The 9,305-nt window shown below is 46.5% G+C and overlaps 1 non-coding gene across 1 annotated transcript; it reads left to right on the top strand.

Moving 5' to 3' along the window:
* Positions 1-944: 944 nt before the first annotated feature.
* Positions 945-1,039, top strand: trnai-uau (transfer RNA isoleucine (anticodon UAU)). The gene is made up of 2 exons: positions 945-982; positions 1,004-1,039. It is a non-coding gene; the product is annotated as a tRNA-Ile (tRNA).
* The last annotated feature ends 8,266 nt before the right edge of the window (positions 1,040-9,305 follow it).

The raw sequence follows: 9,305 nt of genomic DNA, 5'->3' as shown, positions 1-9,305 counted from the left end.
CTCTGCGCTCCTCTGCTTCACTGACATTTTGTTTCGCAGCGATGGGCAGTTTACACTCTCTGAGGCTGCAATCGCTGTTTTCCGCCGGCAGTAGGCGCTTGGAGAGAGCGGGGCCGGACAGGCAGCCTGAAGTTCGCTGCTGTCGCGGCCTCACTCACTCCCGGAGCTGGGTAACAGCAAACAAACTCATGGGTTTGTTGCCGGGTCTGAAATGCAGCTCCGAACTGTTGCTATTGACCGAGGCAGCGCTGCAGGATCCTGTAATGTTATCTCACACTGTCGGTATTTCTGTACAGTTTGAGTGTGTACAGAACTGTATAGAGAAAAGGAGAATACCGCACGGCTGTTAATGCATTTTATTGATCTCTACCTACAAGAGATGATCGAATTAGGGACCTGTTGTACTTTAGACGGAAGTGATAACCGCTACACTTCAGAAACTGCTGTTCCTTAAATAATTAGAGAAGCAGCTCAGAACAGCAATTGTCGTCTGCAAATACTCTTACCCTGCGATACGGGTTCCATTGCATGTCAAAGAGTGAACTTTAAGAAAACTGTTTATACTATTAAGTAAAACTCATTAGACTGTGTCAAAAGTTTGTTGTAATCGTCATTAATCACCGGGTAACTCACATGGTTACCGAATCATGGACAAAAGTTTAAAACGTTTCTTGCGTTTTGCATGTGATGAATTTTCATCGGTTCTCATTTTGCAGACCGCATTACAGGAGTTGGGTTAAAATGTTCAGTGTTTATGGCACCAGGATCTGGTGCAGCCGTTGGTAAATTCACCAGCTCGCTAACACATGAGAAATCACCTGCTTCACTCTTTCCTATAAACCCAGCCAATGCACCTCAATTAAACAACATTGCGCCCCCGCACGATTAGACAACCTGAAATGTGCAAGTAAATGAGCACGGATAACTAATGCGCATCAAGCGCAGCTCTAGTGGCGCAATTGGTTAGCGCGTGGTACTTATATAACAGTATAGCTTCGGGGAAATGCCGAGGTTGTGAGTTCGAACCTCACCTAAAGCAGCCAATGTTTTTGCTCTTAGTTTCCTGAGGCCCACCGTGTTGCAATAACGGATGGGAGTTTTAAAGGAGCCCTTCAGTGTTACTTATTGACAGGAGGGAAGGTGGGGCCAGCGCAGGGAAACCCAATGCAACTTCGAGCCCAAGATCGGCGGCTGGTTGGTCTAGAGATCTGATTCTCGCTCAAGGGATTTCGCTACTTAAAAAGGCGAGAGGTCCAGGGATCTCTACCTGCAAGAGATGATTGAATTCGGGCCTGTTGTACTTTAGACGGAAGTGATAACCGCTACACTTCGGAAACTGCTGCTCTTTAAATAATTAGAGGAGCAGCTCAGAACAGCAATTGTCAGCTACAAATACTCTTACCCTGCGATAGGGTTCCATTGCATGTCAAGGAGTGAACTTTAAGAAAACTGTTTATTCTATTAAGTAAAACTCATTAGACTGTGTGAAAAGATTGTTGTAATCGTCATTAATCACCGGGTAATTCACATGGTTACCGAATCATGGGCAAATGTTTAAAACGTTTCTTCCGTTTTGCATGTGATGAATTTTCATCGGTTCTTATTTTGCAGACCGTATTGTAGGAGTTGGGTAAAAATGTTCAGTGTTTATGGCGCCATGATCTGGTGCAGCTGTTGGTAAATTCACCAGCTCACTAACACATGAGAAAACACCTGCTTCACTCTTTCATATAAACCCAGCCAATGCACCTCCATTAAACAACATTGCGCCCCCGCACGATTAGACAACCTGAAACGTGCAAGTAAATGAGCACGGATAACTGGCACACATGAAGCGCAGCTGTAGTGGGGCAATCGGTTAGCGTGTGGTACTTATATAGAAACATAGTAGATAGGAGCAGGAGTAGGCCATTCGGCCCTTCGAGCCTGCTGCGCCATTCAATGAGATCATGGCTGATCATCCAAATTGAGTACCCTGTCCTGCCTTCTCCCCATATCCCTTGATCCCTTTAGCCTCAAGAAATATATCCAACTCTTTCTTGAATATATTTAATGAAGTGGCCTCCACCGCCCTCTGTGGCAGAGAATTCCATAGGTTCAGCACTCTCTGCGTGAAGAAATTCCTCCTCATTTCAGTCCTAAATGGCTTACCCCTTATCCTTAGACTATGACCCCTGATTCTGGACTCCCCGGCCATCAGAAACATCCTTTCTGCATCTAGTCTGTACAGACCTGACAGAATTTTATAGGTTTCGATGAGATCCCCTCTCAATCTTCTAAACTCCAGTGAGTATAAGCCCAATTGACACAATCTCTCCTCGTACGTCATTCCTGCCATCCCAGGTATCAGCCTGGTGAATCTTCGCTGCACTCCCTCCATGGCAAGAACGTCCTTCCTCAGGTAAGGTGACCAAAACTGCACACAATACTCAAGGTGCGGTTTCACCAAGGCCCTGTGCAACTGCAGCAAGACATCCTTGTTCTTCTACTCGAACCCTCTTGCTACGAAGGCCAACATACCATTTGCCTTCTAAACCACCTGCTGCACCTGCATGCTTACCTTCAGCGACTGGTGCACAAGAACACCCAGGTCTCTTTGCACTTCCCCTTCTCCCAATCTATAGCCATTCAAATAATAATCTGCCTTCCTGCCTTTGCCACCAAAGTGAATAACCTCACATTTATCCACATTATAGTGCAGTTGCCATGTTTCTGCCCAATCACCCAACCTGTCCAAATCATACTGGAGTTTCATGACATCCTCCTCACAGCATACCCTCCCACCCAGCTTTGTGTCGTCTGCAAATTTGGAGATATTACATTCAATTCCCTCGTCCAGATCATTAATATATATTGTGAACAGCTGGGGCCATAGGACCGATCCTTGAGGTACCCCACTAGTCACTGCCTGCCACTTGGAAAACGACCCGTTTATTCCAACTCTTTGCTTTCTGTCCGCCAACCAGTTCTCTATCCAACTCAATACCTTGCCCCCAATCCCACGTGCCTTAATTTTGCACGCTAACCTCTTATGCGGGACCTTATCGAAAGCCTTCTGAAAGCCCAAATACACCACTTCCACTGGTTCTCCCTTATCTATTTTACCAGTTACATCCTCAAAAAATTCCAGTAGATTAGTCAAGCATCTTTTGTAAATCCATGTTGACTTTGTCCGATCCTGTCACTGCTTTCCAAGTGCTCTGCTATTACATCTTTTATAATGGACTCTAGCATTTTCCCCACTACCGATGTCAGGCTTACCGGTCTATAATTCCCCGCTTTTTCTCTGCCACCTTTTTTGAATAGTGGGGTAACATTAGCTACCCTCCAATCCTTGGGTACTGTTCCAGAGTCTATCGAGTTCTGGAAGATGACCAGCAATGCATGTATTATTTCTAGGGCCACTTCCTTAAGTGCCCTGGGATGTAGATTATCAGGCCCTGGGGATTTATCAGCCTTCAGACCCATCAATTTTCCTAACACCATTTCCCTACAAATACTGATTTCTTTCAGTTCCAGGAACCTATGTTCCACGGTATTTCTGGGAGGTTATTTGTGTCCTCCTTTGTGAAGACTGAACCAAAATATGTATTTAATTGGTCTGCCATTTCTTTGCTCCTCATTATAAATGCCCCCGATTCTGACTGCAAGGTACCTACGCTTGACTTCACCAATCTTTTTCTCTTTACATATCTATAAAAGCTTTTACAGTTAGTTTTTATGCTCCCTGTAAGCTTACTCTCATATTCTATTTCCTTTTCTTAATTAATCCATTTGTCCTCCTTTGTTGAATCCTAAACTGCTCCAAATCCTCAGGATTATTGCTTTTTCTGGCCAATTTGTATGTCGTCTCCTTGGATCTTATGCTATCCCTTATTTCCCTTGTTAGCCACGGTTGAGTCACATTTTTTGTTTTATTTTTATGCCAAACTGGGATGAACAACTTCTGTAGTTCATCCATTCGGATCCAAAGGGATCTGGGGGTCCTGGTGCACGAAACTCAAAAAGTTAGTATGCAGGTGCAGCAAGTGATTAAGAAGGCCAATGGAATGTTGGCTTTTATTGCTAGGGGGTTGGAATATAAAAACAGGGAGGTATTGCTGCAGTTGTACAAGGTATTGGTGAGGCCGCACCTGGAATACTGCATACAGTTTTGGTGTCCATACTTAAGAAAAGACATACTTGCTCTCGAGTCAGTACAAAGAAGGTTCACTCGGTTAATCCCGGGGATGAGGGGATGGTCATATGAGGAGAGGTTGAGTAGATTGGGACTCTACTCATTGGAGTTCAGAAGAATGAGAGGCGATCTTATTGAAACATATAAGATTGTGAAGGGGCTTGATCGGGTGGATGCGGTGAGGATGTTCCCAATGATGGGTGAAACTAGAACTAGGGGGCATAATCTTAAAATAAGGGGCTGCTCATTCAAAACTGAGATGAGGAGAAACTTCTTCACTCAGAGCGTGGTAGGTTTGTGGAATTTGCTGCCCCAGAAAGCTGTGGAACCTAAATCATTAAATAAATTTAAAACAGAAATAGATAGTTTCCTAGAAGTAAAGGGAATAAAGGGTTACGGGGAGCGGGCAGGAAATTGGACATGAGTCTGGGTTCGGAATGGTCATGGCCCTGTGGGTAGTGGAGCGGGCCCAGGGGCCGTGTAGCCTTGCTCTGCTCCTACTGTGTTCTAATTCTGTTAGATTTCAGGAGATGGTTTTATTCCTGTTCCTGGCTGGGGTGGAGATCGCCTTTACAGAAGGTAAGTACTGTAGAAAATATAGGGACAGAGTGATCTCCTGGAAGAATTTCGATCGCCTAGATGGGTCGGAGAGGAATTTCCCAGATTTTTTTCTCCCAAATTGGCCATTGGGTCTTTATCTGGTTTTTCGCCTCTCCCGGGAGATCACATGGGTTCGGGTGGATGCAGAGTGATAGAAGATTTGAGGTTAGGATCAGATCAGCCATGATCTTATTGAATGGTGGAGCAGGCTCGAGGGGCCGATTGGCCTACTCCTGCTCCTATTTCTTATGTTCTTATGTTGTTCTTATGACTGGTTCCCATTGCATATCCACCGTCAACCCTTTGAGTGCCATTCCCCAATCAATCCTACCCAACTCGCTCCTCAGGCCATCGTAGTTTCCTTAATTAAATTGAGGACCCTAGTTTCTGAGTCAACTGCTTCATTCTCCATCTTAATGAAGAATTCGATCATATTATGATAGCTCCGACCCAAGGGGCCTCGTACAACAAGATTGCTAATTAATCCTTTGCCGTTATATAACACCCAGTCTAAGATGGCCTGATCTCTGGTTGGTTCCTCGACATATTGGTCCAGGAAACCATCCTGTAACCACTCCAGGAATTCCTCCTCCACAATATTGTTACTAATTTGGTTAGCCCAATCTATATGTAGATTAATGTCACCCATGATGACTGCTGTGCCCTTATTGCACGATTCTTTAATTTCCCTTTTAATGCCATCCCCAACCTCCACCTTACTGTTTGGAGGTCTATATACCACTCCCACTAATATCTTTTCCCCCTTAGTATTTCTCAATTATACCCATACAGATTCCACCTCATCAGAGCTAATATCCTTCATTACAATTGTGTTAATCCCTTCTTTAACCAGTAATGCTACCCCTCCTCCCTTTCCTTTTTGCCTATCTTCCCTGAATATCGAATACCCCTGGATGTTGAGTTCCCAGCCTTGGCCGCCCTTGAGCCACGTTTCCGTAATCCCAACCAAATCATATTCGTTTACCTCTATTTGCGCAGCCAATTCGTCCACCTTATTACAAATGCTCCTCGCATTAAGACACAAAGCTTTCAGGTTTTTTTTAACGCTCTTAGACCTATTAGAATTGTTATTTACGGTGGCCACATTTGATTTAAACCTGTGATTTCTCTGACTGCCACTTTTGCTCTTCTCCTTCCTATCTTTTGCTTTTATCCTTGTTTCCCTTTCCTCTATCTCCCTGCTCAGGTTCCCAACCCCCTTCCATTTTAGTTTAAACCCTCCCCCAAAGCACTAGCAAACACTCCCCCTAGGACATCGGTTCCAGCCCTGCCCAGGTGCAGACCGTCCGGTTTGAAATGGTCCCACCTCCCTCAGAACCGGTTCCAATGTCCCAGGAACTTGAATCCATCCCCCTGGCACCATTCTCTAGCCACGTATTCATCTGGAGTATCCTTCTATTTCTACTCTGACTAGCACGTGGCACTGGTAGCAATCCTGAGATTACTACCTTTGAGGTCCTGTTTTTTAATTTACCTCCTAACTCCCTATATTGCACTTTTAGGACCTCATCCCGCTTTTTACCTATATCGTTGGTGCCTATATGCACCACGACAACGGGCTGTTCACCCTCCCCTTCCAAGATGTTCTGCAGGCACTCGGAGACATCCTTGACCCTTGCACCAGGGAGGCAACACACCATCCTGGAGTCTCGTTTGCGGCCACAGAAACGCCTATCTATTCCCCTTACAATTGAATCCCCTATTGCTATAGCTCTACCACTCTCTTTCCTCCCATTCTGTGCAGCAAAGCCACCCCTGGTACCAGGAAGTTGGCTGCTGCTGCCTTCCCCTGATAAGCCATCCCCCCCAACAGTACTCAAAGTGGTATATCTGTTGGAGAGGAGGATGGCCACAGGGGACCCCTGCACTACCTGCCTGCACCTAGTACTCTGCCTCTTGGTCACCCGTTCCCTTTCTTCCTGTCCAACCTCTACCTGCGGTGTGTCCAACTCTGTAAACGTGCTATTCACGATGTCCCGAGCATCGTGAGCGCTCCAGTATGCATCCAATCGCAGCTCCAGTGCCGCAATGAGGTCTGTCAGTAGCTACAGCTTGGTGCACTTCCTGCACATGTAGTTGCCAGGGACAAAGGAAGTGTCCCTGAGTTCCCACATCTCGCAGGAGGAGCAGATCACGGGGCCGGGCTGTCCTGCCATGATTTACCCTTTAATTAATTGAGTTTAGATTTAATCAATCAACCCTACTAATTACACTACAGTTAAATAGTTTACCAACAGCCCCGCTACACCAGAGAGACCTTAGAAACTATAAAACAGAGTTAAAGTTTAAAAAAGAGATAAATACTCACCAACCAATCACTTACCTGCATCCTGCTGACGGCACACTTGGATTACTTTTTACCTCTATCCCGGAACCTGGATTGGTACGCCTCTGGTGATCCCTCGCAGGTCCGCTGCCTCTCCAGTCTCGGGGCTCTGGGTCTCGCTGCTTCGGGCTGCTGTTTAAGTAGCTCTGCCGCCTCTGGTGCTCCCTCGCAGGTCCGCTGCGTCTCTGGTCTCAGGGCTCTGGGCGTCGCTGCCTCGAGCTGCTCTTTAATTAGCTCCGCCACCTCTGGTGATCCCTTGCAGGTCCGCTGCCTCTCCGGTCTCGGGGCTCTGGGCCTCGCTGCCTCGGGCTGCTGTTTAAGTAGCTCCGCCGCCTCTGGTGCTCCCTCGCAGGTCCGCTGCCTCTCCGGTCTCGGGGCTCTGGGCCTCGCTGCCTCGGGCTGCTATTTAAGTAGCTCCGCCGCCTCTGGTGCTCCCTTGCAGGTCCGCTGCCTCTCCGGTCTCGGGGCTCTGGGCCTCGCTGCCTCTGGCTGCTCTTTAAGTAGCTCCGCCACCTCTGGTGCTCCCTCGCAGGTCCGCTGCCTCTCCGTATACCAGTATAGCTTCGGGGAAATGTTTAGGTTGTGAGTTCGAGCCTCATCTATAGCAGCCAATGTTTTTGCTCTTAGTTTCCTCAGGGCCACCGTGTTGCAATAACGGATGGGAGTTTAAAAGGATCCCTTCAGTGTTACTTATTGACAGGAAGGAAGGTGGGGCCAATTTCAACTGTTAAACCAGCAACTATCAGGCAAAGACTAATGTGCAGGAAATATATTCGATTTCAAATCAGTGACTAAGCCTTTGGCACAAACGAGAAGTTGTGTAAACTCACGGGTAATATGTACATGTTTCCGACATCATGTTGAACACAAACAACGATTCACCTGAACATGATGTTGAGAATTACAAGGACGGAAGTTACGCACAGACTGTCGCCCAAACACCATATCCACAATTAGGTTGTCGCCGACCTTCTTGTTATGGGGAGAATTGAGAGCAGATTCAGGGAAACGGCTCATATGAAGAAGTGGATTTAGGAAAATATAAACTTATTTCAAATGAATGAACAGGTCCTCTGCGAACTGGGTTCACAACAGCGCAGGGAAACCCAATGCAACTTCGAGCCCAAAATCGGCGGCTCGTTGGTCTAGAGATCTGATTCTCGCTCAAGCAATTTCGCTGCTTAAAAATGCGAGAGGTCCCGGGTTTAAAACCCGGATGAAACCCAGCCAACCTTAACAACTGGGTCATCACAGCTAAAATTGCACTCCTGTTAAAAAGACTTATAAAATTGATGATCCGTGACTTTGCGCTCCCTTGGTTTAATCATAGAGGCATAATGCCACAGGCGGAGGCACTTCTGCCCATCGAGCCAGTGCCGGCTCTCTGTAGACTGATCAATTCAGTACCATTCCTTCGCACTATCGATGTATTCCTGCAAGTTTATTTCCCTAAAGAGCCTATCCAGTCTCCCCTTGAAAACATTGAGTGTCTCCGATTCCACCACTTCCGACGGCATATGCGTAATTTTTTTTTCCTCACATCCCCCCTGTACCTCTTGCCTAATGTCTTAAATCCCCTAGTCCTTGTGCCATCAACCAGTGGGAACAGCCGTTCCTCGTCTCGCCTATCGAAACCCGTCATAATCTTGTACACTTCTATCAAATCACTCCTGCACCTCCTTTACTCTAATGAAAACAAATCCAGCTTCTCCAACCTGTCTTTGTAGCTAAGATCCCTCATCCCCGGAACCATTCTGGTAAATCTCCTCTGCACCCTCTCAAGGGCCTTCACATCCTTCCTAAAGTGTGGTGACCAGATATGACGCAATACTACAGTTGTGGCCTAACCAGTGCTCTATAAAGACACAGCATACCTTCTCCAGTTATGTACTCAATACCTCTATTTATGAAGCCCAAGATCACAAATGCTTTGTTTCCACTCTCTCAATATGTCCTGCCACCTCCAGGGACCTATGGACATTAACTCCCAGGCCCCTCTGTCCCTGCACACTATTTTAAACTGTGCCTTTAAGTGGAAATTGCCTTCCCCTGTTCCTTCTGCCAAAATGCATCACCTCACACTTCTCCGTATTAGATCCCATCTGTAACTTGTCTGCCCATTCTGCTAGCCTTGTTATGTCCTTTTTATGTCCTGTAGTCGATTGGCATCATTATCACTGT

This window comes from Somniosus microcephalus, unplaced genomic scaffold (genome assembly GCF_052327205.1).
Source record: "Somniosus microcephalus isolate GS21.2 unplaced genomic scaffold, FLI_Smic_1.0 unresolved_chr1, whole genome shotgun sequence".
NCBI classification, from domain to species: Eukaryota; Metazoa; Chordata; class Chondrichthyes; order Squaliformes; family Somniosidae; genus Somniosus; species Somniosus microcephalus.
The sequence above is the reverse complement of the archived record's forward strand: the minus strand, read 5'-3'. Positions and strand labels throughout refer to the sequence as shown.